Below are 16,264 nucleotides of genomic sequence, written 5' to 3'. Positions count from 1 at the left end.
TCCTTGGCCACAGCGAAACTAAACCCTGACCTGGGTTTGCCTCATCCTTCTCTGTTACCTGAGATCTTGGGGGGGCGGGGGAAGCACCACAGCTTCAGAAAACAACCGACACAGGAAAGCCAGCCTCGTGAGTATCTAGAACCGTTCCTTTTTCACTTGCAGACTAAATGCCAGAGGAACAAAAACAGATGGCCAACCCCAGCAGCTGGCGAGGTGGACTAAGGCTAAAGGTGCTGGAGATGAACAGGTTGAGTCCTGGGTCACCCAAGAGATTAGAGTGCCTGGGAACCGCTGCCCCTCACATCTCTAGAGGAAGTGTCCGCCAATGAGACCTCATCCAGAGCCCCGGCCCTGTGGGAGAGCCTTCTCTCATCCACTTCTCCGGGCCAGTGCAGATCTAAGGGAAATGCAGAAGAAGCATGTCCTTGGGTTTGGGGAACTCCAGCGCCAGTGGAGAAGAACCTCACAGAAACAGAGACAAACTAGAGGTGCCTGACCAACAATGCCATCACAGCGGAGCCCACGAGGCAGCCGAGAAGTCTGTCACAGAGGGTTTCCTGGAGACGGGGAGGCCAAGTCCAAGGAGGGTACTAGAGGTAGGAAAGAAGATGGAACGGGAGGGAACTGCTCGGCCACGACTGCCCACCACTAGGCAGGGTTTTGAAAAATTAAGAACAAGAAAAACTGGGGCTGGAGAGATGGCTCAGTGGTTAAGAGCATTGCCTGCTCTTCCAGGGGTCCTGAGCTCAATTCCCAGCAACCACATGGTGGCTCACAACCATCTGTAATGAGGTCTGGTGCCCTCTTCAGGCATACATGCAGACTGGATATTGTATACATAATAAATAAATAAATAAAATAAAATAAAAAAATAAAGAAAAACTGAGATGCTGTAATATGTGGTGGTCCCTGGAACTTCCGCCAGGATACAGACCAAGAACACAGACTGTATGCCATTCAGTCCCACGGCCTGGTATCCACTGGGGAGCCCAGTATTCTACTGGCATTTGCCAAATTCTGGAAGAATGAACAGACAAATAGTGGTAGCAAGGGACCGTAGCTGCTAGGAGATGCAGAGAGAGACGTCATGGTGTATGTCTGGTGAGGAGGAAAGAGAGGAAGCAGGTAAACAGGATCCTTGTCTTCAGGGCTCCGCCTGGAGTAGAGAGGCAGGGATCCACACCACAGTCACCGCGTGCCAAGTCCTCTATCATGGCTGCTTTGTGAGACCTCAGCAGAGTCACGCTCCTGAGTGTTGATGGCACCGCAGGTCACAGATAGCAGGGGCTGGGGGTGGGGAAGCTAAAGATCCCTCTGCTGTCCATCTGTGTTCTTAGCTGGGGCCTTTGGCTATTCTAGGAACCACACTGACACAGCAGATTGACAGGAGACATCCTGGGGCTTTGTGAATCCCTCAGAGACCAATGGCGGGAGGGAGCAAGGAGAGAGGAGGGTGGTGGGTAAGCTGTTTATCTCACCCCTGCAGCATCCGTGGCTGTGAGGGTGGTGATCTCACCCCTGCAGCATCCGTGGCTGTGAGGGTGGTGATCTCACCCCTGCAGCATCCGTGGCTGTGAGGGTGGTGATCTTACCCCTGCAGCATCCGTGGCTGTGAGGGTTATTACCCTCTGGTCCAGGCTCTCACAGGAGTTTTCACTGAGTACAGGCAGGAAAGGGTTCATCACAAACCCCCTCTCAAATGTCACTCCTTACTATTTAATCTTCTTAAGCTCGAAATATTCCATGTTTCAGGTACTGTGTCTTTAACAGATCACTCAGCCTCATGAGGTCAATTGCCCGACCCCCTGGGCAGCACACCCCTCCTGAGGGAAGGAGGATCTGCAGAGCTGTCCTGATGCTGGGTGGTTCAGAGCATTCTCTGAGCATGGAACTACACTTGCATAGTTGATTTGTTTAAATTGTTAAAAATTGAGACATGGGGGCTGGAGAGACAGCTCTGTGATTAAGATCACTGCTGCTCTTGCAGAGGACTCGGGTTTGATACCCAGCACCCACACGGCGGCTCACAACCGTCTGTAACTCCAGTTCTAGGGGAACATGACACACCCTTCTGGCCTCTATGATACACAGACACACGTGCAGGCAAGACACCCATACAAATCAAATTAAAATAAATCTTTTTGTTTACGTTGATGCATGAGAAAAGAATTTAGCATGAGTCTGGCACACAATGGCTAAGAATGCTGCTAACAACCAACACAAGGTTTGGCCAGCTGTCCCTGAATCCCTAGTATAGATGAGGCGGGTGTTCTATCTGGCCCCCTGGCCTGACCGGGACTGACTGAGCCCTATCTGTTCATCCCTGGACATGTGTTTAGAGGAAGCTGAGGGTTAGAGACTGGACCCAGCCCTTCCTCTTTCCTGTGTAGCCGATGCCCAGGCTGCTTCCCAGTAAGAGAAGGCTGGACTGACCCAGACAGCCAACACTGCAGCCACCACTGCCCTCTCCTGGCAGAGGCAAGAACATCATGTCCCTGGAACCTCTAAAAATGGAGCAGTAGCATGTGTTAGAAGAGTTAAATGCCAGCCTCACTTGGCCCCAATTTCAGACCTCAGATCTGGAACCTCAGGACCTAAACCCCCTCCTCCCTGCCCTGCTCCCTCCCCAACACCATCTATGAGAGACTGCCGTGTGCCCCGGCCTTATACTCAGTGTCCGGTCTAGGACAGCAACACCTCCCCATCTAGACACCCCCCCATCTAGACACCCCCTCCAGGAAATCGTCTCCCTTCTCCCACTTTGCCGTCCCTTTCCATCTCTGGGCTGTGCTCCCAGCGCACAGCACAGCCTCTCTCACGCTGTAGATGGTGTCCAGACACCAGACTAGACTGGATTTGATGACCACTCCACAGGAGGGAATTCACATCTGGTACTGCAAACCCAGTCCAAAGCCTGTGGCTGGAGTCACAGGCCCTCATGGGGAAACCACAGTTGTTGGTTTGCTAAATGGACGTGATGTGCCCAAAACAAGGTCTTCTGAAGAACTAGACTAGTCAGGGAAGCTTCTTTTTGCAGTGGCCAGCAGTGACAGACTCTAGATTCGTACCTTGTCAAGAACAGAGAGGGTAGTGACTACTAAGCCCATACACAGATGGGACATCTGTCTTTCCCCTTCTGAAGCTCAGGGGACTTCTCAGAAAAGAGGAGTGGAAGGGATGCAAGCCCCTGAGGAAGGCGCGGAGGTGGGAGGAGGTACGGAATTCAGGGCAGAACGTGGCTGTGGTGCTCGTAAACTCACAGCACACCATCAGCATAGGCGTGGGCCCTCCATATCCTGTCACGGAAGCCAGACATGGCGCTGTACACCCTTGATCTCAGAGCTCAGGAGGAAGAGGCAGGAAGGTCCCTTTGTGTTTGAGGCCAGCCTGGTCTACATAGTGAGTTCCAGGTCAGCCAAAGCTACAAAAGTGCATAGTGAGACCTTGTAAAAAAAAAAAAAAAAAAAAAAGGAAAAAAGGAGGGAAAAGTAGAGTCTCCTCCCTCCCAATGAGGGGGAGTGCCACATTTTCTTCAGAGGTGAAGCCACTGGCAAGTTTCTCATGCTCCTATAAACAAATGTCACCCGTGAAACTATTTAGGAAGGAAAATGCAGTCAGCGGGGGGGGGGGGGCACGGCTAATGGAAAGGGCAATGGATATAACCAAAATCAACACATGTGAAAATGTGTCACACCCATTCTTGTGTGCAATTAATATGGGCTAATAAAAACATTTCTAAAGAAAAACCACACTGGGGGTTTCCAACAGAGAAATGTGTGCAAGAATTGACCGGCAGTGTATTAAGGGCAGGGGAGCCACCTACCACTTTCTGGGGACTAAGAGGCACAGAAAAGAAAGTCCGCCCTAGGAGTGAAGGGGGCGGGCTCAATGCAACCCTGGAGAAGGGAGAGACCAAGGTGCAACCTCTGGAATTTGAGGGCAGGGAATTAGACAGACACAGTCTCTTCTGGGAACAGTTGCACGTCAAAGGCTGGGTGGCATTCCGACAGAGTCCAACTCCATATGGGCCTGCAGAGGGCTGAATGGCTGAATGGCTGCCCTAGGTAGAATTGTGTGTGGTGCTTACACATCCCCTGACAGCCTCTGCTCAGAAATGAAAGCTCAGCCTCCTCTGCTGGCCTCCTTCCATCAGTGTGTCTGCAGGGATGTGTGAGTCTGGTGGCTGTCACAATAGTCACTCAACTTCTGCCCTAAGGAAAGCAAACAGAGCCGGGATACAGATGTCTCCAACTCTCAGACCGTGTGTGTGTGCGCGTGTGTGTGCAAGCAAGCACCCTTCAAAAGAGCATGTGTAAAGAGAGTGGTATCATCCCAGGGCCACACTCAATCCTCACAAGTATTTGCTGATGCCTGTGACATGTATACTCTGTGTAAGGAGATCAGCCCAAACTCCTACCTACACAGGGGAGAGACAGACAGAAAAAGAAGTGTTAGTTTAAAACTACACCTGTTGAAGGCAAGACGGATGGAGGAATGAAGAATGCTGGGAGCGGGGTCGGTCTATAGGGAGGTCAGGGAAGGGGGCATGCCACTGAAAACACAAGCAGGAAAAAGAAGCTGTGTGGAAACCTAGGAAGAGCAACCGAGACAGAGGGAACCACAGGGGCCAAAGTCCTGATGTGGTGTGCAGAGGGGGCGAGGAGGATAGGGCCGGAGGCCCGGCAGGGTCCACCTTCTGGCCAGTGGCTGGCCTTTGACTCTGACTGGGTGAGACAGAACTTGAGGGCTCAAAGCAGAAGGAGGCAGGAGCCACTCTCTGTGGTGAAGACCAGTCGTAGCACAGGGCTCTTCAGGACCCTGGGTGTCACTCTCATCAGGTACCACCCCAGGCGATTTGCAAGGCCTTCTACTTTCCCCTTCCCAGGCCTTTGCTCCTGGGTGTCATTGAATATCTACTGAAGAAATAGTTACAAACCACAGTGGAGGCGCTGGTCTTCCAGGGTGACCTCGTGTGCTGGGGTCTAGAAGGACACTCTGTTCTGCAGAGGGTCAGATCTCAAGTCTTTCTGATGAAAGTCCTTCCTTGCTACTGAACTCTCCTCATTGTTACAGAGGTTCAGCTTACTCTGCTTCACAGAGGGACTGGCAAGTTCGTCACTCTCACCTCCATAGAGCTTACCGGGGGCCCCAAACATCAACTCGCAGCCCTCTCAGAGCAGGACGGACTGTCCCTTGGCAGGGCAGGGAGCTAGTAGCAAAGTGCGTGCTCCTCCATCACACACATATACACATATACACACCAAATGCACACACACACACACACCACATGCACACACACACATCATACACATGCATGCACACACACATGCGCGCGCACACATCATATACATGCATGCACACACACATGCACACACACATCACACATATCACACGCATGCACACGCACACATCACACACACCACACACATGCATACAATGCACGCACACACAAGCATCCACATGCACACGCACACACCAGCCGTGACCCTCCCTGCACTTGAATCCTACCCTCCTCTGTTATCAGCCTGCGCGCCTGTTTCCACAATCTGTGGGCTCCGAGCGCCCCCTACTGACCATTGTCCCATCTGCACCGGCACAACAGGCAGAGCCTGTACTTGCTGCCAAGGGACTGGGACTATCTGTACCTGAGGCCTTCTCCCTATTTCTGTGAACCACAGTGCAGGCTGAGTACTGTTTTGGGGTTCCCTTCTCCCTTTCATTCCCTCAGGACAGAGGAGGATTGCCTGGCAGAGCCGGCAGGTGCCCTGACCCTGGGTCCCCCCGCAGGATCACTGGAGGACTGTCCCAGGTTCTGGAGGCTGGGCCCTGAAAAAGAGGTAGAGTCAGCAGATTCGGGGCTCCTTGATGGAGTCCACAATGGGTCTCTGCCCCTGGTTAGAGATCGAGAAATCCCATTCCTACTATCCCTCTAGTCCTCTCATCTGCCCTTTCTTGCCCAACCCCATTCCTGCCACGCTGCTCACTCTCAAAGGCCCCTGTGCCATTCATTACGCCATCCTATGTGGCACCAGCCTGGCAGCCCTGACATGAAAACATATTAACATATTCCTCCTGTGTACAAGGCCAAGAAGGGAGAGAGGGAACATGGGCTGACAGGTCAGCACTTTGAGAGAGCCACATGGCACAGACTTGCACTGTTGAATGCATGGATACACATGCAAACACACACATGTGGTCCCACCAACGAGGCACCCATCCCAACATGTGCATACATGCTTTGGTCACTGCTCACACGCACACCCCAGAAGCACCGGGGTGAGTGACTCCACTGTGACCCCCTGTGCTCTGCTGTTGCACGACTTCCCACCTATGAGGTTGGGTACCCGGGGCTCCTGGATCCGGGGCTGTAGGGAAATGAGGGAGACAATGTATGGGGGAGACCAGGCGGCCTCAGAGCCTATGTGTGACAGGGATCGGGAAGGAACCTGAAAGGTTCCCATCTATGACTGGAAACACCGTGGCCTCAGCACAGGCACACACATGAACAACAGCACGCACACACTCGGGGAGAACGTGTGTGTTTCACTGTTTATAGAGGCTGCTTAGCTACGGCTGAGCCTGGAGCCTGGACCCTCTGCTGCCTGTTGGGACAAGGCCTGGCTGGGTTTCTGCATTCCTGCTGCCTTCCGCTTCCTCTTGGTCACAGACACTGGGTGCAAACTAAACAGCTTGGGGACCATATAACCCCTAGGCCACAAAGGCTTTACTTTGATACTTTGGGAGTCTTTCCCTGAGACTTGGGGAGCCTAGGGTTCTGAGGGTTCTCTGGCCCGCTCCCCAATTCCACGTCTGCTCAAGCCACATCTGCTGAGACCATAGCTCCGGCAAGGCGGTTGGCCTCTGGCCCTGCCACGTCATGGCCTCCCCTTGTTCTATTGGAAAGTGTCTCTTCCTAGGACTCTAAATTCCCTTGACAAAACCTCCCCCTAACCGACCACCCCCAGGGAAAAGAATTCTCTGTCTTTTTTTTTTTTTTTTTGGTTTTTCGAGACAGGGTTTCTCTGTGGCTTTGGAGCCTGTCCTGGAACTAGCTCTGTAGACCAGGCTGGTCTCGAACTCACAGAGATCCTCCTGCCTCTGCCTCCCGAGTGCTGGGATTAAAGGCGTGCGCCACCATCGCCCGGCGAATTCTCTGTCTTGTGTAGAGGGAAAAGCCATGGCTCCTGGACTATCGAAGTCTCTTCAAGGCCACCCCTAGAGGCATCTACTTCAGTCACAATGCTCCCAACCCAAGAGGCTCCAGTGACTTGTGGGGGCCCTCTCCAGTGACAGGAGATGACGCCATGTCTAGCAGGCATGTCATGCCTAACACTCTTTTGCTTGTCCTCTGAGGTAAACTGGCCACAGTGTAGCCAGTGTCACCCTAATTGGGCCCATCCTTTCCATCTCCCCTAAAACTGGTCAGGGGGTCACTGCACCTTAACTGTGGGGCACAGACCTCCTCCAGGAGGTGACATCCCAGAACCATGATTGTAACCTGTGGATGCTCATCTTAAAAGAGAATCTGAAGGCCAGGCAGAGAAAGAGCCTTGCTCTAAGCCCACAGCTGGCCCACTGAAGGGTCTCTGGCAAACCCCTTTGGCAGGCAGGGTAGACCACGCCCTCTGAGCTCTGTTCTGTACACTGCCCAACAGGTGAGGAAATGGGGGCGAGGGGGCCATGTACCCCAAACCCATGGAACTCCCTCTACTGGGAGGAGCAGCTGAAGGGAGATTCTCCCCAGGGTCCCTTCAGGAACTTCCTGGCAGGACAGCAGATCAGGGAGAGCGTTGTTACAGCCAGGCACGGACCCAGGAATGATGGAGCTGAATGCACCTATACCACCTTCCAGTGAGAGACAGATGGGAAGGAGCACTGGCCTGGGATCTGGCTCAGCAGCCTTAGTCTAGTTCTGCTTCTGCCAATAACTGGAGGAATTCCAGCCTCTGTTTACCCAGCTGTCAAATGAAACAAGTTTTGCACTCCCCTCCTGCCCTAGCACACTTTGTTGCCAGCTACTGCTTTGAGTCTACCCACATCAGGGCAAGGGCAGAACAGTAGGGATGAGGGAGCACTCCCCCGGACCTGCTACCCTGCTCCCAGCTTCCCTAAGGTCCCAGAAAGGAGAGGCCTGGACAGCTTGCCAGCAGGGACCAGGGCTTCTGTTTTCCCCACTCCCCACCCCCAGCCTGAGAACCACAGCCCACGGAAAGCAGGGAGACACTAAGAAAGGACCCTTCTAAGGAGCTGAACATTGGGGTTAGCTGGTAGTCTGATGGGGAGGTGAGCACGGACAAGCTTTTTCTACTGGTTAGCACACCAGCACGTCCAGGAACATCACCTTCTAAGGGGGGAAACTGAGGCAGAGCATGTGGGAAGTTTCTGAAGTATAAGGACCAGGTGTGACTCACTACCAAGATTCTTTCCCATAGAGAAGTCCCCTGCTCAGGCAGTGAGGGCGAGACCCTGACAGGGTTGGGGTGCCAGGGCCCAGGTACCCCGTGGGGCGGGGCTCACAGCCTCTGTTCCCGCAGACAGCTGGTGTCCGCCCGCGGCTGGCGTGCCTGGGCAGGGAGGCTGTTCAGGGCGGCCCAGACGGGACGTAACACGACGGGACAGGACAGGACTGGACGCGACGCGGGCGGCGCCGCCACATCTGAGCCCCACATTCCAGGGCGCTGAGCCCGAGGCCCAGGAAGGAGCCTCCCAAAGCTGAAATGGAACCGCCCCCTGTCGGCAGCTACTAGCTGCTGCAGGCCTGGGAGTAGCCCTCGGTACCCGGTGGGAGGAGGTAACCCATCCCCAAGAAGCCTCCCAGGGTCCCACCACTCTCATCAGCCACTTCCTGCTGGGTGGGAGGCGGGAAGGGGTTCTGGAGAAAGATAAAGCCAGGGGCTTAAGGAGACATCCTGTGACCCCCTACCCCCCAGATCACACCAGCCCAACGTCGACCCTGCCCCACAGAGTTGCCCAGGAGGGCCAGTACTGACCCCTGACACTCCTTTCGAGCCCACTGATCAGGCCGCCTGAATGCCAGTCCGCCACCCACCCACAACGCTGACAGACCTTTTCCACAGGTCCTTCAGATCCTTGCCCTAGATCCACCAACACTTCTCAGAAAACAAGGGCCAAACTTTCTGCAAACATAGGACAAGCTAAATCTTCACACATGTATCGGCCAGCACCTTAGCCCTGTCCCTTCCCTGCCTCCCACTCATACACAGAGATCTACATATTCTCCCATGCACGTATGCATGATACACACACACACACACTTGGCACCTCCCTGTCCAAAGGCCTTGTTCTTCATGGATTTCTTTTCTGGCTCCTGTGCTGCAGAACACTGAGCAGTCTAAGCCAGCAGGACGGCACAGCAGGTGTCCCAGAGCCCAAAGAACCAACTCCTAAAAAATTTTCCTATGATCTTTACATGGGAATGCATGCACATGTGTGTACATGCACACACAATAATAATAATAATAATGTCTTTAAATTAATTTTTAAAGGAGGGGGTTAAAGAGATGCCTCGGTAGTTAGAAGCATTTGTTACTCCTGCAGCAGAGTCATGTTTGGCTCCCAGCACTCACATGATGTCCACAACTATCTGTAACTCCAGTTCCAGGGATCCAATGCCTTCTTTTGACTTCCATGAGCACCGGTTTACACACATGGTACACACACATACTGCAGGTAAAGCACTCATACACATAAACTGTCTCTCTGCTAGTCCTGGGCCAACACCTCTCCTCTGCCAACCCTGGGCACCGTGCTTGGGGCAACAAACAGATGCCCCTTGGGCAGCAGATGCCGGGGCAGCAGCACAGATCCCAATCCCAAGCACAGGGCACTGTGTGACCCAAGGCAGCATGTGTCTGCATGCACTCTGGCCCTAACCAGAGGCGGCTGACATGGTGCCATTGCTAAGGCCATGCTGGATATATTTGTCTAGGACTTGGGAAGAACCTGGACTGTCCCAGTTCAGACACGCTCTCACCGTCCACTGAGTTTATATACAGTAAGTGCTCACTAACCGCATGAACTGATCATTGTTCAGATTGCCACCTGCTCTCAGTCCTCTTCTGAACCCAGACTCTAAGACAAGCCACACCATCTACCTCTCATGCCTTGGTACTCCTGGCTTCTGGAATCTTCTAAGTGTACATTGTCCAGGCCCCAAAAGGCCTCATTAATGGCCTGGAGGTGTTGGTAGCTTGTGGACATGCCATGAGTTCTCCTCTTCCTTCTAATTCTCCAAGGCCTGTAGGAGCCCATAGGCCAGGAGAGTATGGAGTATGGCCGGATGCCCCATTTACAGCACTGACCCAGAAGTCCCAGTGGGTTGCAGCTACAGTGTCTGCTTTGGAATGCCCAGAAGGAGTCAGATGGGCATGGATGTTAGTGTATGTGTGAAGGGTTATGGGGTGAGGAGGCTGAGGCTGGAAAATGATGGAGCCCATACCTGGCCACCAAGGCTTTGCTCGCACACCAGGCCTCCCAGCAAAGTGGCGGTGGTGAGGAAGTGAGCTCCCGGGGGCAGGGACCACTCCAGCTTCTAACAGATGAGTACTGAGTTCAGACCAGAGTGTGGGCAGCAGGCAGCACTCCCTAAATAGCACAGCCCTGGAGGCAGAAAGCTCATGGTCCAGCAGGCTGGGAAAGGGTGGTCCCAGTGAGCTCAGAATAGAGTCTAGGAATTCCCCAAGCTGGGGCAAAAGGGACCCGCAACCTGTAAGCCAACCTCACCAGGCAGCCCATCCTCTAGAGTAGTCGTTCTCAACCTGTGGGTCGCAACCCCTTTGCAAAAGAACAACCCTTTCACAGAGGTTGCCTAAGAATTGGAAAACATGGATATTTATATTCCAATTCATAACAGTAGCATAACTGTAGTTATGAAGTAGCAATGAAATGACTGTATGGTTGGAGGTCCCCACAACATGAGGAACTGTGTTAAGGGGTTGCGGTGTCAGGAAAGTTGAGAGCCGGGGCTTGAAATGGGAGGTAAGAGCTAGGCAGCAGGGAGGACTGTGTTTGGATTATCTGACTTATAAAATGAGGTGCAGGGTCCCAGAACCCCAATGCTTGTGGAAGAAGTTATGAGCACAGGAGCTTGTTCCCTTCTGCCCCACCCAGGCGAAGGTAGCTGTGCTCATTAAAACACTTACTTGGCTTGTCTCCACACAAAAAGCCACCCCTGAAATCCTCAGTAACCAAGGCACTGAGACTGGACAAGTCAAGAGGCCAGGGAGGCTGAGGTAAAGGAGAAGGGGCCTGGACAAAGGGGGTGCAGTAAGTGCAGCACCCTGGACTCCAGGGCGAGTTTCCTGATGCCTCCAGTTCCTGGGAAATCACACCACCCTCGCTTTCCCACAGACAGCGGCCTCCCTGTCTCAGCAAAGCCCTGAGACGCTGTCAAAGCCCCTCCACAGAGTCCTACGGTAAGACTGCCCTGCTCGAAAAGTCCCTGATCTTACGGAGTGGCACACTTTATCTCTTGGGTCCAACCTGAGGTGGTGCACCTGGCACACGGGACAAGGCACACGATGAGGCACCAAGGACTGGGAGAGCGAGTGGTGGCCTGGATGTTTGGGGACGCCAGCCTCCCAAGAAGCTAAGAGAGAGCCAGAAAGGGGTGAACCAGAAAGCTGTGCCTGGGGTGCTCAGGCCTGACCCCTGCTGAGCCCTCCTGCAGTGATAAAGTCTAACTGAAAGCCTTAGGACCTCAGGACCCCGTGACCAAATGCGAGGCTAGGGAGCACCGGCAGGGAGGGAGCACCAGCAGAAGGGAGCACCAGCAGAAGGGAGCACCAGCAGGGGGAGAGCACCAGCAGGGGGGAGCACAAGCAGGGGGGAGTACCAGCAGGTGGAGAGCATCAGCGGGGGGCGGGGCACCAGCAGGGAGGAGCATCAGCAGGGGGGAGCATATCAGCAGGGGGGAATACCAGCCTCGGTACTGTGGCCTGGACCTGTCAGGGAGAAATGAAGGTACCCTGGCTGCCCACTTATATCTCAGTGGCCAGGGTGGCATAGCCACCTTGCCTACTTCCCATGTGTCCCTGGGGTCTCAGGTAAGACAGCAGGAGCTGTATAGGCAGATAGGTGTGGGATAGCTGGGTTTGGGGCCAGTGCCAGCTCTGAGACACCACAGAAGCTGGGCTCTGCCTGGGCCTGGCGGGCAGCCTGTCCTCACCCCACCTGGCAGAAGACATATATTACCTAATAAGGTACTTTCTATTGTGCTGGAACAGCTTCTAACAGACCCTGGAGGGTGTGGGTGGAGGCGATGGGTGGAGGGGGTGGGGCCAGTGCTAGCGCAGGAGCCCCACCCGCCTCCCTCCTGCTGGTCTAGGCAACCTCTGAGGCCCCAAGCCTGCCCTGTGAGTGAGATGGGGCTTAGAACAGCAGTCCCTTAGCCTGCACTACCTCATTCACAGCCATGCTGGCCCTCCTGACACCTACCACCTACCCAGACACATGCTACCTGTGAAGAAGGGGGTGACCTTCTAGGGACCCACATTTTATGCCTTGTCCCTGTCCAAGGAAGGAAACTCCAGAAGCACCTCTAGTAAAGTAATGGCAGGCTGTGCCTCTCCAGATTCCAGGGCAACCTTAGAGGCAAAAGGGGGAGCCAAAGCCAGACAGTCAGCTTAGAGATAGTGCCACCTTAAACAAGTGGCCTCTTCTACCCGAGATGCATTGAGAAAGTGATCATAGACCTGGTCCCTTCATTTCCTAACACTCAAAGCCCGGAACCACACCAGTCATGGCCAGTGCGTGCTCTCTCAGAGACAGGACACAGTCTCTCCCAGCCTGTAAAGTAGGGGACAGCTCTGTTGGTCCCAACATTCTTCAGGGAAACCAGCCTCAAACTCCAGGTCCAGCTTAACTCTAAATGAGGGTGTCGAGGGGTCCCAGGAGTGAGGTGGACTGACAAGGGGGCAGGGGTAGGACAGCAGCACAGATGTTCTCGCATCTGGCTCAGAATAGGGGTCCTTGGTCACTAAGGGACATCTTAGGAGCACTCAGCACGGCCAACCACTGTACCACACCACCAGCCAGCCCCTCTGCACCCACGACACAATGCCCTAATCCAGGTGTGTAGCCATGTGTATCTACTGTGCTGCCAGGTGGCTTGACCACACCCTGGTGACTCAGGGCCGGGGCATGAACCTACCAGGCCAGTGGGAGAGAAAAGCCACCAGCTCAGGGCCTAGGCATCCAGCCTGACTCACTCAAAGACACACCTGCCCCCACCCTGCTAATGGTCTCACTCCAAGGGATCAACAAGCCTCCTCACCCCCATCCCGCTTAAGTGGGCGCAGCAGAGGCAACAGGGAGACAACCCCTCAGTGACCAGGTCTGGCTGAGGGGTTAGGAGCTGGGACAGAGGAGCCTGTACAGTTTGAGCTCAGGCTGAGATCCCAACCCAACAGGATACCTAGTTGCAACTCAGCCTGGGCATCAGAGTCCAGCGCCTCGCTTCCCCAGTGGCTAAACTTGGAGGGTAATAGAGGCAGGAGAGAAATGCCCCCATGAAGAAATGACCCATCCCCAGGACAGACTGCGCAGACATAGCCCTGACTCTACCCCTCAGCCAGGCCCTAGGAATGTGGGAGCCATGACAAGATGGGACAGCCCAATCTGCAGAGAGCCTGGTTAAGGTCAGGCGAGGTGTAGGCCCAGCCTCACCACCTACACCTGGGAGTAAGGCCTGTCAGGAAAGATAGGCCTTGCTCAGCTGAGCCCACCACTAGCCACAGCCCAAAGGAGCTGAAATGCCCAGACAAGGTCCAGAGTGAGAGAAGAGGTTAAGGTGGAAGGGCAGACAGCAAGAAGGACAAAGCTATGACTCTCCCTGGAATAGGGCCCAGGCCCATCACAGACCTTGCTTCACAGGACACTAGACCTGGGGTCCATTGCAAGGTGCCCAGGGTAGAGGGGCCCTGCTTCCCTTAGTGTCCCTATCCAAGGTCACAGCCAAAGGGAGAAGAAGGGCCCAATAAGGGCTGCTCTTCAAGGCTCCAATGCCAGTTCAACCCTGCCTGTCCCTCATCACCTAGGACAGTACCAGCCCCAAACCCGTCTGAACTATGATCCTAACTATACCTTAAGCCAACCCCTCTTGACATTTCAAATATAAACCCATCCCATCCCAGATCCTGACCCTCAGACTGCCACACTCACACCCCAAATCCCAGTGTTAATCCAACACTGACCCAACTCCACAGCCCCTCCAGCCTGGCCCCTAGTCCTCACCCCAGAAGCGTTGCGACTCCACCATTACCAGCAGCCCTGCCCCAAGCCCCAGATTCCCCATAAAGCTTACTTCTATCCTGACTGCCCACCTAGGCCTGTCCCATGGCCACTCTCTGGAACCCTCTTCAGAAAACTACCTGGAATGGACCAGAGTAGTGGGACAGATGCCCACACACCCTGGCTGTGAGTTACCATAAAGGCCAATGGCTAGGGACAAGACATTCTTTCCCCTAGGGTTTCCAGCAGCTCCACTCCAGGACTCCTGGGAGTCACGTAGCCCCCAGACCCACTGTCCCACTGCAGTCTACCATCCTCCCAACAGTCGGTGTGCTGTGCCTAGCTAGGAGTCCTAAGCAACAATGTTTCCCACACTTCACGCCTCAGCAGTAGGTCAAGTTCAGACTCCTGGAACAAAGGCCAAAAGCTTCTCCCAGAACCACAGCCCTTCCCTGTGTCACAGTGCCCCCTCTCCATCCTAAAGGCCTCACGAGCTGGACTGGAGGGACCACCTGCCAGCTGCTATCTAGAGAGAGGCACAGGATTAGCTTGCTGGTCTAGCCTCTGCACCTCCACCATTTCCAAAGCAGTTGACACAGCCAGCAGAGGGGATGCTGATCCCTAGCCTGAAGCTGCATCCCACAGTCCTCTCAGGCAGATGCAAGGCCCGGGCTCCCAGGTCCTGCGCAGCCTCCCTTCACCTTCAGCCCTCAAGAGGCGGGACCATTGCAGGGACTCTTCTTGGCTTGTCACCACCGTGTCCAGAGTCCCAACCTACAGAATGAGTGAGCAAGGGGCACACGCACATGAGACCCATAGGACTCTCGTCATGTGTCATTCAGTGGAGTTATGGCTTAAGCTCTTTTGCCCAATCCCAGGTCTCCACACAATCAGGGCTCACTTCAGAAGCCTTGCCAGAAGTCACAGCCACTAGTGGGCAGTAAGAACTAGGGGACACAGGAGATTCGGGGTCAGGTAAGTAAGATTCCAGGTCAGAGTGTACGCTGCCGTCCAACATAGATTCCTCACAGTTCAGTGGAGAAGAGGCTTTTCTCCTAGCAAACCTGCCCTGCTCTCCAGCTGCTATCATGGCCTAGGCCCCAGCACCCTTTGCCTCCATCTTCAGAATGCTTCTTCCATCAGCCCTTCCCTCAACCCACCCCAAGCTGATCAGAGGATGACTCCCTCACCCCAAGGCCTGTGGGTCTTCTAGAGGTGGAAGTTGATAGCAAAATCCCCTCCAAACACTTGAGTCTTCAGCCTACAGTCTTCATTGCAGCCCAGCAAACAAGAGTCCACTGCCAGCCATGTCCTGACCCAACACTACAGGACCCCATGCTGAACAAAACAGTCCCTGGGTCAGGAGGGCCTTCTTCCCAGGCCCTAGCCAGGCCCCAGACTCCAGCTCCGAAGGCCCCTTCCTCCCAGACAGACTCCCACCCGCAGCTTCGCCTCTGAACAGCAGGCTCCTGGAGCCCAGTTCCCTGACCAGTTCTCAGGGGTGGTCTATGCCTTCACCGGGCTCTCCAGCTGACACCTCCCTCCTTCCTGACATCACGAAGGCTCAGTGCTAGGTCCCCCCATGTGCCCAGCTCATCCCCATGACGGTCCTGTGGCAGAAGTGTCACAAGAAGTGACGATCCAAATGCAGAGACACATAAGACCCCACAGCCCTGCTTGAGTGAAAAGTTGGAGTCCCAGGGAAGGGTCTGGGGGTGGGCAGGGTCAAGCCCAGTTTTTCACCTGAGTTCTTATAACACTGTGGAGATCCCAGGCCTGAGAGAGCCAGAGGAACCAGGACACTGCTATACAACTCACGAGCTCACTGATTACCCTCCTCCTCATGTAAACACTCACACACACACACACACACCTTTCAGACCATGTATGTATAACCTAGCTCTCCCAGGCCTGTGGCTTCCTTACACCACACCCAGACCTGCCAGACAGGCTGTACAGGTCCTGCTGGAAAGCTGCAGCCGCCCTGCCCCCACTGGGAGCACGCAGGTTCCAT

Source organism: Chionomys nivalis, chromosome 17 (genome assembly GCF_950005125.1).
Source record: "Chionomys nivalis chromosome 17, mChiNiv1.1, whole genome shotgun sequence".
NCBI lineage: Eukaryota > Metazoa > Chordata > Mammalia > Rodentia > Cricetidae > Chionomys > Chionomys nivalis.
Note: the sequence above shows the minus strand (reverse complement) of the source record.